The sequence below is a fragment of the Ictidomys tridecemlineatus genome, unplaced genomic scaffold (assembly GCF_052094955.1).
Source record: "Ictidomys tridecemlineatus isolate mIctTri1 unplaced genomic scaffold, mIctTri1.hap1 Scaffold_46, whole genome shotgun sequence".
In the NCBI taxonomy this organism is placed as follows: domain Eukaryota; kingdom Metazoa; phylum Chordata; class Mammalia; order Rodentia; family Sciuridae; genus Ictidomys; species Ictidomys tridecemlineatus.
The window spans coordinates 2,579,112-2,593,310 of NW_027522984.1; the positions used below are offsets into that span (position 1 = coordinate 2,579,112).

A 14,199-nucleotide genomic window follows, 5' to 3' on the forward strand; every position below is an offset into this window, starting at 1 on the left:
CCACAGGTAAGGGAGTCCAACCAGCAGAGCGAACCAGGTTAGGGAAGAACATGGTCCATTCATTTGGAAAATAACTCGGAGCATCCACTTCATGCTGAGCACCATAGGACTCCTAAGTGTGACTCAGACAGACCCTAGTTCTCAAGGACCATGTCTAAGCTGTGAGCAGCCAGCGTTAGAGAAACCAAGGAGAGAGTAAGAGAACCCAGCTTCTTCCCATCACCCTTGCCCACCTGCAGCTGACCCTGACCCCAGTGTCTAGCTGGTGCAGAGGGCCATTGGAGCCTTGCTAAGTCTGTCCTGCAGATCGCCTGGCATTCAGCTCATGCCCACAGTTTCAAGTGAGCTGGCCAGTACAAGTTCTCCAAGGAACAGGGAAGGCTACGGTGTCCTCACTCCCTAATGCAAATGCCACCTGCTGCCCGTAGAACTCAAGCCTCAGGGGCTCAGAGCAGACGCAGAGTGTCTGGGCATGCTGGAGTCCGCTGAGCAGCTGCTGGTGGAGGACCTGTACAACCGTGTCAGGGAGAAGATGGATGACACCAGCCTCTACAACACCCACTGTGTGCTGGACCAGCAGCAGGCCCTGGTCCAGGACCACCAGGAGGCCCCTCGGAACGAGGTGGATGAGGTCTGGCCCCATGTCTTCATAGCTGAGAAGTGAGTGTGTCCATGGTGGTGGTGGTGACCTTTGTCTCCCCTCTGTTAGTGCCTGGGAGAGGTGACATTCCTTCAGCTTCCGCCCACGGCCCTCGCAGCTCCAGCCCCCGAGGCTGGCTAACCATTTGCCCTTCCCTGGCCTGGCCTGGGGAGACACTCCCCAAACCCTCAAACAGATGCCCAGGCTCCCTGATCTAGCCTTGCCTCATGGATGCCTCCTCTGGGCTTCCTTTCCTGACACAGACTCCTGACACCATGTCCACCATCCCTGGACACCCATAACAGCCATTGGACAGAACGGCAGGAGCCGTCCACAGTGCTGGTCTGCACGCGTGCTCACCAACACACGAAAGTGTGTGCCACACAGTGGGCGGGAAACCGGGTTACAAAAGAATACTGAATGCTCACAGATAGGTAGAGGGGTGTGTGTATGTGTGTGTGTGTGTGTGTGTGTGTGTGTGTGTGCTCACACGTGCACTTTTCCATCAACAAGTTAGCAGGAGGAGTCTCTGGGAAGTGGTTTTACAAGTGGCTTTAGTTTCCTGTCTAGGTTTGTTATGAATTTTACAAGTTCTCAAGACATTTATTGTCTTTGTGATCAGAAAAAATGTTATTTTTTAAAAGTTTATGAATGGTTTCCAGAACAAAAACAAAGACAACTTCCACATTCCACATATTATCCCTCCAAGCCTTACCAGTGCATAATTGGTACCAGCAGGTTAATATAAAAAACTGATTTTGGCTGATCCACTGCCTGCTGAATGGATGTGCTCCCAATGTAATTACCCAGGTGTCCACAAGCACAGAGGGACCCGGGCCCAGGCGGGCAGTAGGAGATAGCTGGGGACATGAGGTCTGAAACTCCTTCCTGTTGTGATGGGTGCCTGGGGACTGTTCCCTTGGGCAGGGACCAAATCCTGTGTTTTCACCACCAGAAGCACTTGACCTGTGGCCCCAGGCATCTCCAGCCGCCCCAGCTCACTGTCCTGCTCCTTCCTAGGCAGGCCTGTGCTCAGGGCTCTCAAATTGAGCCCTTCAAACTCAGTTGCAGCACAAAGAGCTCAGAAACACTGGTTCTTGTTCCATCTTTTTCTTCTTTCATGGTCTTGGGCAGTTATTCATTTTTAGAATCTTTGAATGGAGTTAAAATTGTTGCCTTTGAGTTTACTCTAAGGGGAAAACGAGATGATGCATATGAGGGGATTTGGGCAATACAGTGTGTGTCATCCGTGCACAACACACCTAATGTCTTGTCTGCCAGCTTTGTGCTTGGGTGAGTGTGCATTCCCAAGGTATGGGATTTGCAACTAGAGAACCCTGGACCACCCTAAAGATTCCTTGCACCCCAATCTCATTCCCCCCATCCTGCCCATCCAGCTCCGTCTCTTCTCTCTCTCGTGCAGCAGTCAAGTCAGGCCCCTTTAAACACAGGTGTCCACAGTGCGCCCCAGTGCCAAATGCCAATGTCTCGGCTTGGGACAAGATCATGAGCCACCACACAGCTTTGTAGGTTCAAACAGCAATTCTTTATTTCCGATCTCACACCAGCGTCCACACACACTCAGGGGAAATTCTCTTTTTCTCCCCCACAATACATGTCCTAAATACTTTTTCTCCACTAGAACTCAGCGGGAACTCAGGCAGCAGGCACGCCCTACTCCCAGCAGCAATAATCTTTAACCTCCCACTTCCCTAAAACTCCTTTTGTCTTAAACCGGAAACACCCTAAGGAGCGGGATACTTCCTCAAACCTTATCAGCTCTAAACCCGGATCCGCCTTGGTCCTTGAGCAAGGTCACCTTGCATGCAATGTCAACAGCGAAATGCATTTAACATGGGGTACACTGGCAAGGAAATTTTGAAGCGTCATTCCTACTTGACAATGGCCCTCAGCACCCCATACCTCCTGGGGAGAGGAGGAGGCACCCTGCTGGGTCTCCAGGCCCAGAGGCAGGCTCCCATCATGGTGGTCAACCTGCCCGGCTCTCCCTTCAGGAGCGCGGCTGTGAACAAGGGGCAACTGAAGAGGCTGGGCATCACCCACATCCTGAATGCTGCCCACGGCACCAGTGTCTACACTGGCCCTGAATTCTACACTGGGCTGGAGATCCAGTACCTGGGCGTGGAGGTGGACGACTTCCCCGAGGTGGACATCACCCAGCACTTCCGGAAGGCTGAGGAGTTCCTCGATGAGGCCCTGCTGACCTACAGAGGTGAGGGGCTCTGCTGCTCGGGCTGTGGACTCTCCCTGGGTAGAAACAAAGGGGGTGTCACGGTTATCTGAGGGGATCTGACAACACGGTTGTTCTCTAGGAAGTGGAGAAAGAATAGGATGATCACTGACCCCACAAGCAATCCCGGGGGCCTCTCGTGTGTGGGTGCTTGGTGGCACCCAGGCAACAGATGGACACACTTAAGCTGGCCAAGGAGAGATGACAGGGAGGGCGGGAGGTGTGGGGTGGTGACAAGCGCAAGGCAGGGACTGTCCTGCGATGGCTCCCAGGGCTGACTGGCTCCTGGGAGAGGCCATCTGGGAGGTCCTTCTGAGTCCCTGGTCCCCAGGGGAAGTGATCTGAGAGTAGCCACAGTAGAGCCTGGAGGACAGGCTGGAGCCAGGACAGTGGCCACAGAACGGCACCCAGAGGACAGGGTCTCAGTCCAGGATTCGTTCGGCTTTTTCCACCTGGACTGGGCTGTTTCCCTGTCCCGGGGAGCTCCAATTTTCTTCAACACAGAACAAAGATCAAAACATCTGATTCTAAAGTTGTCATGAGGGGCTGGGCTGGGCCTCAGAGGGAGAGCACTCGCCTAGCATGTTCGAGGCCCTAAAATAAAGATGCTGTGTCCAGATAAAAAATAAATACTAAAAAAAAATTTAAAAAAATAAAGTTGCCATGAGGGATAAAAATCTTTAATGCATATTAGGGTTTATTTAGCACAACACCCAGCTCTTGGTGAATGCCTGAACGTCATGCCATTATTGTAATAAACCATGTGGCATTCCTGGGAAGGGCATTTCCTGTCATCACCAACATCAGAGATAGGTCACATCTAATGGGACATGCACACACGTCACGTGTGTGTGTCATAAATACACACATGCACACACACGTAATGCTTAAAATTCTCCTACTTTAAAAAACATGAGCCTTTGGACACATTGGGGTTGCTGGCATCTGTCCAGGGTCTGTGGGAGGGGACCTGTTCCTTCCACTAGACCTGAGAGCAAGGCCAACCTCCCTGTGGAGAGGGAGCCCAGAGCGTCAGACACAGGGTGGGTGGCAGGTACCCACAGCATCCAGAGCAAAAGAGTCTTCAACTCATTTTGGGGGCCACTGAGGCACCACGAGAGCCTGTGGGGAGGCGGAGGGAGGATGTTGCATTGGGTGCAGGAGCTGCGGCTCCAGGAGGAAGCTCCTTGCTGTGTCTATGAGGGGCCAGCCCACATTGAACACCCACGTTGGTGTCAGCAGGCGTGCACCCAGTCTGCTGGTGAGGTGACCTCTCCTGCCAGGTTTCTGTTCTTACGACTAAAAGGCTCAGGGGTCACTCCAGTTGCACTGGGCTGACTGGGCTGTGCAAGAGACAAGAGACCCAAACACCTTTTTCTTTGGGGTCGCGGTGACAGCTCCTCTGAACTTAAGGGTCCACAGGAAGAGAGAGAGTGAGAGCATGCGCTGACCCCTTTTATTGAGGAGAAGCTACTCAAATGAGGCAAGGGGTCAGGTTTCAGGGGGCTGAAATGATGTCCACTATTCATGATGCCCACTATCATCAGGTTGACTGACACCTGGGTAGGCCACACACCAAGGGCACAGTAAGAGAAGGGGACACACACAAGGCACTTCCATGGAATATTCTATCCTAAACAGGGCAAGGGGTTACATTACAAAGGAACAGGTGAGCATAGCTCCACCCATAGGGCTGTAGGAAGTCACACCCGTGCATGACACATTTCTGTGACTGAGCGCCTCAGCACTCAGCAGGGAGTGTGACTCAGTCACGTGCAAAGTTGGCCTCCCACAGTCTCCTGTCCCTCAAGCCTTGCTCTTGAGCGGGAGCAGAGGGCCATACCCTGACTCTGGCTGCTGCCTGTAGGGTAGGTCCCACTCGTGAACGTCCCTACCCTAGAGCCTTCTTCCTGTGGCTTCCTCTGCTCTTAGATGCTTGGACACTAGCTTCTGACAAGGAGGAGGGTGGAAAGGGACACCCCCGACCCCTCAGGACAGTGCTGTTATCCACATCTAACTGTCCTGGAAGCTGAGACCCACTGGCAGTCTGGTGACTTTGCCAGATGTAACAATCAAGATGCCCTTGGTTGCTGGTAACAGAAAACCACCCCAAACCCTTCACAGCAGCAGAGGCCTTCAATAGGAGGCCACAGGAGGATCCAGAGACCACAGGAGTGTGGCACCGAGTGGCTAGGAGCAAGGACAGGCAGGGCACTTTTGGTCCCACCCTTACTCGCTTCCCTGGGTGGCAAACAAAGGCTTGGCATTAGCTGATCACCTGCCTCTGCCCATCGCCATGGGCTTCTACCCACCAGCAGTCCCTCAGGCCACCCTGGCTCCTCGGACGGACCCCAGGGTACAGTAGGCCCAGAGACACACGGAACCTGCAGCCTCGTCTGAGTGGGATCTGATGCCCTTATGAGGAGGACTGGGTGGTCACGTGCAGGAATGCGTTGGCAAGTCCTTGGTCCTGCCAGATGGCCCAGGGAGGGACCGTGGAGCCCTGGGCTGGAGTAAGAGGGGCAGTGGCCTGAACCCCTGAACTCTGCTGTCCTGTGTCCCTCAGTGGGTACCAGATATTGGCAACATACCCTGCAGCATCGCTGAGCCTCAGGGCCCATCTCATCTCTGACCCCTTGTGTGACAAAGGCATGGCCTTGGCTGGCAGGGAGACAGAATAAGGAGACTCGCCTCCCATCTCATCTAATCAGGGCTCTCAGCCGACGCTAAAGGTCCCCCAAGACTGTGGGCAGACAGACGGTGACGGCCAGGAAGTAGGTCTCCAGGAGTCTGGTCTGCACTATAAGCCAGCACTAGAGCGGTGGTGTAGACCCCAAGGCCATCCCGTTCAGGGCAGAGGGGAAGCACAAGGGAGGGGCAGATGACTGACGTGCTGAATAGCAGGGTCACGACTGGACTAGCCCCGCAGACTTACTAGCAGGTCACAGCTGCCGCAGTACTGGAAGGAATCTGTGAGATGCCATGAGATAAGGAAGACAGAATTGGAATTTTTTTTAAGTTTTATAGATTTCGGTTGATATAGAAGACGACTTGAGCATATTGTGTGACATGCCCACCCACACAGACCACAGGCCCGGGCACGTGGTGCTGTGGTTCAGGTTGGTCTGAGTGTCGCCCAGCACTTCCCATATTGGAATTTAATCATCCCATTGTGAGGTGTTAAGAGGGTGGGAACTTAATCAGAGTATGGTGTTCAGAGACCTTTGTGAAGGATGAGGTTTGGATGCAGGCATTAGGGTGGAGCCTCATGATTGAATCCTGGAAACGTTTGAAGAAGGGGGTAAGATGAAGGCAGACATATATGCATGCTCCCTGCCTCTTATCCTGTAAGGCTCTGCACTGCCTTGGGACTCTGCCAGCAGGAGGGCAATCACCAGATGAGGCTACTGAATGTCGCACTTACAGAACCATAAGCCCAAATAAACTATTTTCTTTGTAAAGTAGCCTGCCTCAGGTATTTCATTATAGTAATGGACAGCTGACTGGTACAGAATGCATGAACGAAGGCTATGTTCTTAGAGTCAGAGTGGTGAGGGTTCCACCTACTGTATGCCATTCAGTCAAACATGACATGTTTGGCTCCATCCTAGACCCAAACTCCTCAGTGACCAACTGATAAGTTTAACTCTTAACCTGGAGGAGAGTGTCTAGAATAGCATGGAAATATGAAAAAGAAAGTTTGAATATTGATTGAAAGACACATAATAGCCAGGAAAAAAAATCCTTAGTGAAGAATATGATAGTGATCCTCTCGAGGAATTTTGCACATAGGTTGTGATCATATGGACGTATTCATTCTTGAATGCAGAATGTCAGAATAGGAGCGCTGACTGCTGTTGCATTGTTATGCTTTGCCCTAGATAGGAAAGAACTGCCAAGACTCGAGTGATCCCACATGAAGGGAGCCATGTCCACCTGATTCTGTGAGCCAGTGAGCTCCAAATCGCAGGAAGTATCCTGCAGAGGCTGGTGGTGGCCACCCAGCATGAGGACACTGTACAGGGCAATCCCAAGCTCTGACTGACTGGGGGTGCTCTTCCACCCTGGGATCTGCTGTGATTTGGGGACTCAGGCGATGATGAACACCAGCTCCAAGCACTGGGTCCAGCACCCCGAACAGCACTTCAGAGAAGCAGGACCGGGCAGCCGCCATGGTGGCATCACGTCTCTGTGTGTTCTATTTGCAGGGAAAGTCCTGGTCAGCAGCGAAATGGGCATCAGCCAGTAGGCAGTGCTGGTGGCGCCTACCTGATGATCTTCCACAACATGGCCATCCTGGAGGCTGTGATGACCGTGAGCAGGAAGCAGGCCATCTATCCCAACGACGGCTTCCTGAAGCAGCTGCGGGAGCTCAACGAGCAGCTGATGGAGGAGAGAGAGGAGGACTGCACCCCAGAGAGAGCCAGCGAGAGCCAGGAGGCCCGGGGCACCCTTGGGGCGCGAGCGCAGCTGACTGTGGAGGAGGAGGACGAGGCCACCAGCCACCTCAGCGGCTGCTCCCTGGGGAAGGCCAGCCAGGCCTCCGAGCCCCTCATCCTCATTGACGAGGAGGAGGAGGAGAAGCTGTACGAGGAGTGGAAGAAGGGCCAGGGCCTCTCTGCGGGCAGCGAGGCCGGGGGTGGACAGTGTCCAGGGCCGGCCTCTTCGCGCCAGGCCAGCCAGGAGCAGGAGCAGGAGCTCAAGGACCAGGGCGTGGAGAGGATCATCCAGGAGTGGCAGAGCCGGAAAGAGAGGTACCACACCCAGGGCCACCAGTGGTGGGCCCTGGAGGAGGAGGACAAGGAGGTCGAGGAGGAGGAGGGCAAGTCCGCGCGGAGGCTCAGGAGGACGCGGAGCCAGAGCAGCGTCTCCAAGAGCGAGAGCATGCTCAGCCGGGAGGCGTGCTCCTGCGGCAGCTGGAGCTCGGTGGCCCCAGCCCAGGCACCTGGCGCCGCTCGGACTTGATGTCCACCGAGTGCACGTGGGACCTGTGGAACGAGAGGCTGCAGGACATCGAGAGGGAGGCCGTGCGGGAGTTCCGCTCCAGGAGCAGGAGAGAGGAGGAGGACGCGCGCTCAGAGGCCGGGAGCACGGTGCCTGAGGATGACCAGCAGAGCGTGTGCTCCGAGGCCAGCTCCTTTTACAACTTCTGCAGCAGGAACAAGGACAAGCTTACTGCCCTGGAGAGGTGGAAGATCAAGAGAATCCAGTTTGGATTTCACAAGAAAGACCTAGGGGCAGGAGAGGACAGTGGTGAGGTGCAGGGCCCGGAGGATACCCCCGGGTAGAGGAACCCCCCCCCCATGTCAACCTGATGGCCTACCAGACCTGGAAGCTGAAGCACCAGAAGAAGGTGGGCAGCGAGAACAAGGAGGAGGTGATGGAGCTGGGCAAGGCGGAGGATGCCGTCCTGGCCAAAAAAAGACAGCGGAGGCTGGAGCTGCTGGAGAGGAGTCGGTGGACGCTGGAGGAGAGCCAGTCCATGGCCAGCTGGGAGGTGGATGGCTCCGTGGCTAGCGGGAGCATACCCTGTCCGCCTTCTGCTCTGCAGCCTGCTCTGTCAGTGCTAATGGGGACACAGGTCAGTACTGAGTGCCCAGAGCCACCACTCCCACCTGTCCCAGGCCGCCAGCAGCATTGGGGGATGCTCACCCACCAACCCCAGCACTCCCCTGCCCAGCCTGCCAGTGAGGCCTGGAGACACCATTTCCATTGCCAGCATCCATACTGGATTGCCAGCGTGGTCAGTGAGACCCTGGCTCAGAAGCAGGGTGAAATGCTGCTGCTGTCTCGCTCACGGACGGTGGCAAGCATGAGGGTAGGGCCAGCCACCAGCTGCCTGGGGGATGGCCAAGTCTCCATGCTCAGTGGACAGAGCAGCTCCCTTCTGGGTGACTGCCTGCTGTGTCAGAGCCAGGCAAGGCCCAGCTCCAACTCCCAGTCCGTGCTGTCCTCCAGCACTTCACTGATCTCCAGGGCCAAAGGGGCTGGGAGCAGGGTGAGGGAGACCAGCAAGCCCATCTACAGCCTCTTTGCTGACAATGTGGACCTAAAGGAGCTCTGCTACAAGGAGAGGGAGATGCAGATGGAGCTGAGGGAGAAGATGTCCAAGTACAAAATGGAGAAGCTGGCCTCCGACAACAAACGCAGCTCCCTGTTCAAGAAGAAGAAGGTCAAGGAAGAGGATGATGGTGCCAGTGATAGGGATGGGGACACAGACAGTGCCATCAGGAGCTTCCGACTCTCTTCCCGCAGTAACTCCCAAAAGCCTGAAACAGACACCTCCTCCTCCCTGGTGGTCTCTGACCACTGTAGGAGAGGCAGCAGAGGAGATGGACAGCAGCATCAATAAGTGGCTCAGTGGCCTCAGGACCGAGGAAGACTCTCCTCCCCAGAGTGACTGGTCTGGCAGCTCCAGGGATAGGTACAGCAGATCTTCCCTGCACCGGGAAACCGAGTCCAAATCCTGCAGTTACAAGTTCTCCACATCCCGGTCAGAGGAGCAGGACGCCTCCTCCTACCACGACGCGGAAGGCAGCTCTGTGAGGAGTACTTCCTGTTTCTCCTCGTCCTCCACCAGGGAGGGCAGAGAGACCCACAAGTTCTCCAGGTCCACATTCAGTGAGACCTCCAGCTCCAGAGAGGAGATCCCGGAGCCCTACTCCTTCTGCCGGACCCCTGAGTCCTCCGAAGGGGAAGAGTCCCCAGAGCCATGGCGCCGGGACTGGGCTAGGCCCAGGGACTGGGAGGACGGGGAAGAGTCATCCAAGTTGGACTTCTCTGAGTTTGGAGCCAAGAGGAAATTCACCCAGAGCTTCATGAGGTCTGAAGAGGAAGGCGAGAAAGAGAGGACAGAAACAGAGAGGAGGGAAGGTTTGCCTCTGGGCAGAGGAGCCAGTATCGGAGAAGCACAGACAGAGAGGAAGAGGAGGAGATGGACGATGAAGCCATCATCGCTGCTTGGAGACACTGGCAAGAGGAGACCAGGACTAAGCTGAAGAGGAGGAGGGAGGACTGAACAGGGCCTGGGCCACCTGCCACTCAGCAGAGCACAGGGCTCAGGCACACCCTGCCACCACCCCTCAGGGGCCGAGGATGCAGAGAGGATCTCTCCAACAGGCAGAGTGGCAGTGCCCAAGTGGAACGACACCGGGGTGCAGGGTGGGAGGAGAGGAGCCATGCTGGGCCAGCTCGGGCCGTTTTCTGTCATCCAGGGCCCTCTGTGCTTTGGTGCTTATGTGTTCGATAGTGTGTGTCCTGGACTGGAGAGGAGAGCGTGAAAGGAATTGCAGTTTGTTGGAGACTCCAGTGTACATCCAGAAGGCCATAAGGCAGGACTTGCTTCTGTTCAAGTAGTTTCATAACAAGTCCCAGGAAATCTGTCAGCAATGCCCAGCTCTGTTTAATATCTTGGATCTCCATTAAATTGGTTTGTTGTGAAATCTTCCTTCTGCACCCTGGTCACTTTAGCTCTTTAGATGTTAGGGGAAACTCACTTCAGAAGTCATGGTGGGTTTTTATGGGCCAGCCTCACCTTGCTTCACAAAATCTGTGCCTCCAGGCAATGCCACCACCGTCTCATTGTTATATAATAAAGGAAGATGTGGTGCAGGATGGAGGGCAGCTGAGAGGCCATTTCAGGACCCACCCCCACCTCGCCTGGGAGCAACAGAAGGAACTAAAGAAAGAGTGAGGTTAATGTGTGAGCGGCAAGGTCTGGGGTACAGAGAGGGTCCCTTGGAATGACAGGAACACAAAACCAGCCGGAGGGAGACCAGAAAAGCCCAACAGTGCCAGGTGGAGGTGAGTTTTTATAAAACCTCGCGGCCATCCTTGCTTTCATTTCTTGAAGGCTGATTGGATAATGAGAGTGTACTTGGTCCTTCCTTACCCTGTGGGTGGGCTGAGCTGGTGAGAAGTCTTTACCCTTGTCACCAAGACATTTCTGTCTCCAAGACACAGGTTGGCTTGCTGGAGCAAGCAGAGGACTTTGAACACCTTACAACCTCCACTGGTGGGCTGCTCTCCAGAGCTGCTGTGGGGCCGCAGACCCTGGCCAGATTTGAACAGGCCTGTGCCATGCAGGGGTCTGAGATGTCTTGAGTAACCATGAATCCCAGCCCAGGGACGCAGCTGGCCATGACTTGATTATCGAGAGGGCAAGAGTAAGGAGGAATACACCAGTGGGTAAACAGTAACTGGTGATCCTGGGATCCCTTTCTCTAACCTGAGCTGCCCGGGACATAGAGATGAGGCAGCCTTTATGCATGGATTGGCTCAGCATCACATGCCTCATGGCTTCAAAGATGAAAATGCTAAGGCGAAGGGTGCCAGCACGATGCCTGATCCCTGAATGACACACAGCTGCTGTCGGAGCGGCTGAGTTCATTTTCTGCCTCCCCCTCCCTGTCCCTGCAGCTCAGTTGCTGCGGCCCCATCTCCCCTCATGATGGACAGGAGCTTGGCAGGGCGGGCCAGGGGGCTCAGTCTTTATCCCATTCCCCCCATTCCCCCCTTTCCTTCTCCCTGTTCACCGTGGCTTCAGTGGGCTCCCCTGGGCCTGTGTACTCCCACTGTGTACAAAGGTGCCCTTCTGGAACCATCTGCACCAAGAGGCTGCTCCCACGGGCCCTGGGCCTCCAGGAGCTCCGGGCTTCCTCTCCTTCGTGCTGTGGGGAGGCTTCTGACCCAGGCATGAGCAGCTGGGCACCCACAGAAGGAGCATCTTCTGAAGAGAGGACTGAGGATCTCACTGGATGGGCCCTGTGCCGTCTCCACGGAGCCAGTTAACCCAGGTGTCTGCCCAGGCCTCATTTTTAACATCACTCACACAACACACAGATGGGTCCCCGTCATGTCAAGGTAGAGCAGAATTCTCACAACTCACTCCTGGTCCATTCCAACTTCCTTCTCTGAATGTGGACCAAGCAGTTGAGGTGTGTGGAGCTGAAGAGTTGCCAGCCTTCCTCCAGCCGGGATGTGCACTGCCCACTTGGGTAGAGATTTCAGGCTATAAGGGCACCTGTAGACCAGCTTGGCTTACTAGCAGAGGAAGCCAGAGAGGTCCTTTGCTGGCCTTGCTGGGGACCCTGCCGCCCAGGGTATCTGTCTGAGAATTCAAGACTCTGGATTCGGCTTATTCCTGGAGTCGAGTTTATTTTTGAAAACCACAACAATAACAATTGTATCTGATTTATGATGAACTTGAGGAAATATCTGGGATTGAACTGTTAGACTCCCAAGTGTGACTTCTGTATCATACCTAACCGAGGGTGACAGTGGCAGCCCCGCATGCTGTCTGCCTGTTGGTAAAAGCCCCACAGGAAGAAGCGGGCACATCCACAGTGGTGACTGAGGAGAGCTCCAGGTTGGACGTTTGCAGAGCACCAGAGGAAAGGGGTCAGAGGGAGAGAGTGGCCCCACCCTCGTGCTGAGGGACAAAGTGAGGAAGTTGTTTCCAGAGCCCCACAAGAGCCATGACCAAGGGAGAGGGGCCCCTGACCACCTGGAGGTCAGGGAAATAAATGTCCCAACCCCTGTCCCCCCATTGTGGTCTCATGTAGTAGCACCCACCACCAAACCTGACTGAAGGCAGTAAGTGGAGGAGTCTGAGGGACAAAATGTGGGTCTGGAGAGGCCGCGCCACTGAACTGAGAGGAAAGAACATCACGCAGCCCTTTCCAAGGACGTGTCTTGGATGAGGGAGACGCTCTGCACTGAACACAAAACCCACCCGCCCTAAGATCAGCACTTGGCACCGAGTTTCAGCTACATGGAATCAACTTTTGGAGACGCTGAGTTTGTTTTACAAGAAAACAAATAAGGAGAACAAATCTGAAGTTTGGCCTCTGCCCTCTCCTAAGGTACTAGAGCTCACTAGGAGAAAACTCCCCACTTCCTGGCTGTGAAAGGGTTTGGGAGACCCAAAGGCATCTTGTGCACCCAGGGCTGGGCTCCACCTCTTGGCCAGGAGGGGCAGCTCCCTCAGGAACCCCAGAGACAGAGAGGGCTGGGGACGGAGTCACAGAACTCCAGCCTCTCCTACCCTGGCGACTGCCTGCCTCCCACCCGCAAATCCCTGCGTCAGTCAGCCTGTGACAGTGTTGATAACAGGGTGGGGAGAACCTGCTTTTAGTGTTTGGAATGTCACCAGAATAGAGAGTGAGGGTTTCTCTGGGCTCCCTGAGGCGGACCCCTGGAGAGTCATTAACCAATGACAACTGAAGAACAAATTTGTGCTACCATCTGTCTTAAAGCATGTGTAGAGCTGCCTTGTGAGAAGCACCCTGAGTGCCACACCTGTCCCTTAGGGTTGTCTGCTCTGCTGCTACCAAGAGAACACCATATGAAGCCATGGAGAGTGGACAGTCTCAAGTCCGGGAAAAGCTCAAGTCCCTCACAAGAAGTAGCTAGGTGCCGTGGTGGTGGTGCAGGCCTGTGTCCCAGCTACTTTGGAGCCACAGCAGGAGGATGGCAAGTTCCAAGCCAGTCCCAGCAACCTAGTGAGACCCTGTCTCAAAATACAAATTCAAAAGGGCTGGAGGTAGTTCAGCCCTAGAGCGGCTCCCAGAACCAGCAACAGCAACAACAAAAGAGTTGTCAAGCGAATCAGAAGAGCCCGGCCAGGTCTCCCACCTCCTCACTCCCACCTGCACCTGGGCCAGCCGGATGGCTCCTCCACGCATCCACTCCCTTTATTCTGCCACCACCCCCCAAAACCAGGCCTCTTCCCCACCCCTGGCGTTTGCAGTGGACTTATAAACTAGTTCCACCTCACCACCCCTTCCTTATCTCAGGACCCAATTAATCTCCCCACAGCTCACATTTCTGTTTCTGTTTACTACTGTTTGTATGGACTCTGAGGGCTCCCGACCCGGGAGTCTTAAGTTCCTGTGCATGGCCGTCATCCGTCCCCCTCTGGCTGCATGTGGGCCCCATCTGGAGCACTTTCAGCTGTCCCTCTGTGTGGCACTGCCCTGTTTACCTGCTTGGGTGCTGCCCTCCAAGTCCTTCTAGCAGCAGCCCACACTTAAATCCCTCCCAGCCACTGGGCCACACAGTCTCCTCCTCCTTCAACGTCACACAGCACTCTGTGCCTGACTCTGAGCTCACCCCAGTCTGCTTTTCTTCATAGGCATCTGGTATTTCAACTTTCCTAACTTTCACCATGTCTGTGGTGCTACAATTAAGTAAGATTATTTTAATGTGCCGAGGCCGTCCATAGCATGCAGGAGAATTTAGTGGTTCCACGTTGCTCCATATAATTCTATAACAATGATCAGTTATAATTATTATTATAGACATGGTG

The 14,199-nt window shown here is 54.7% G+C and overlaps 1 pseudogene; it reads left to right on the forward strand.

Annotated features, from left to right (window-relative positions):
• Positions 1-436: 436 nt before the first annotated feature.
• On the forward strand, positions 437-10,333 carry LOC144373683 (serine/threonine/tyrosine-interacting-like protein 2; annotated as a pseudogene).
• Positions 10,334-14,199: the final 3,866 nt, after the last annotated feature.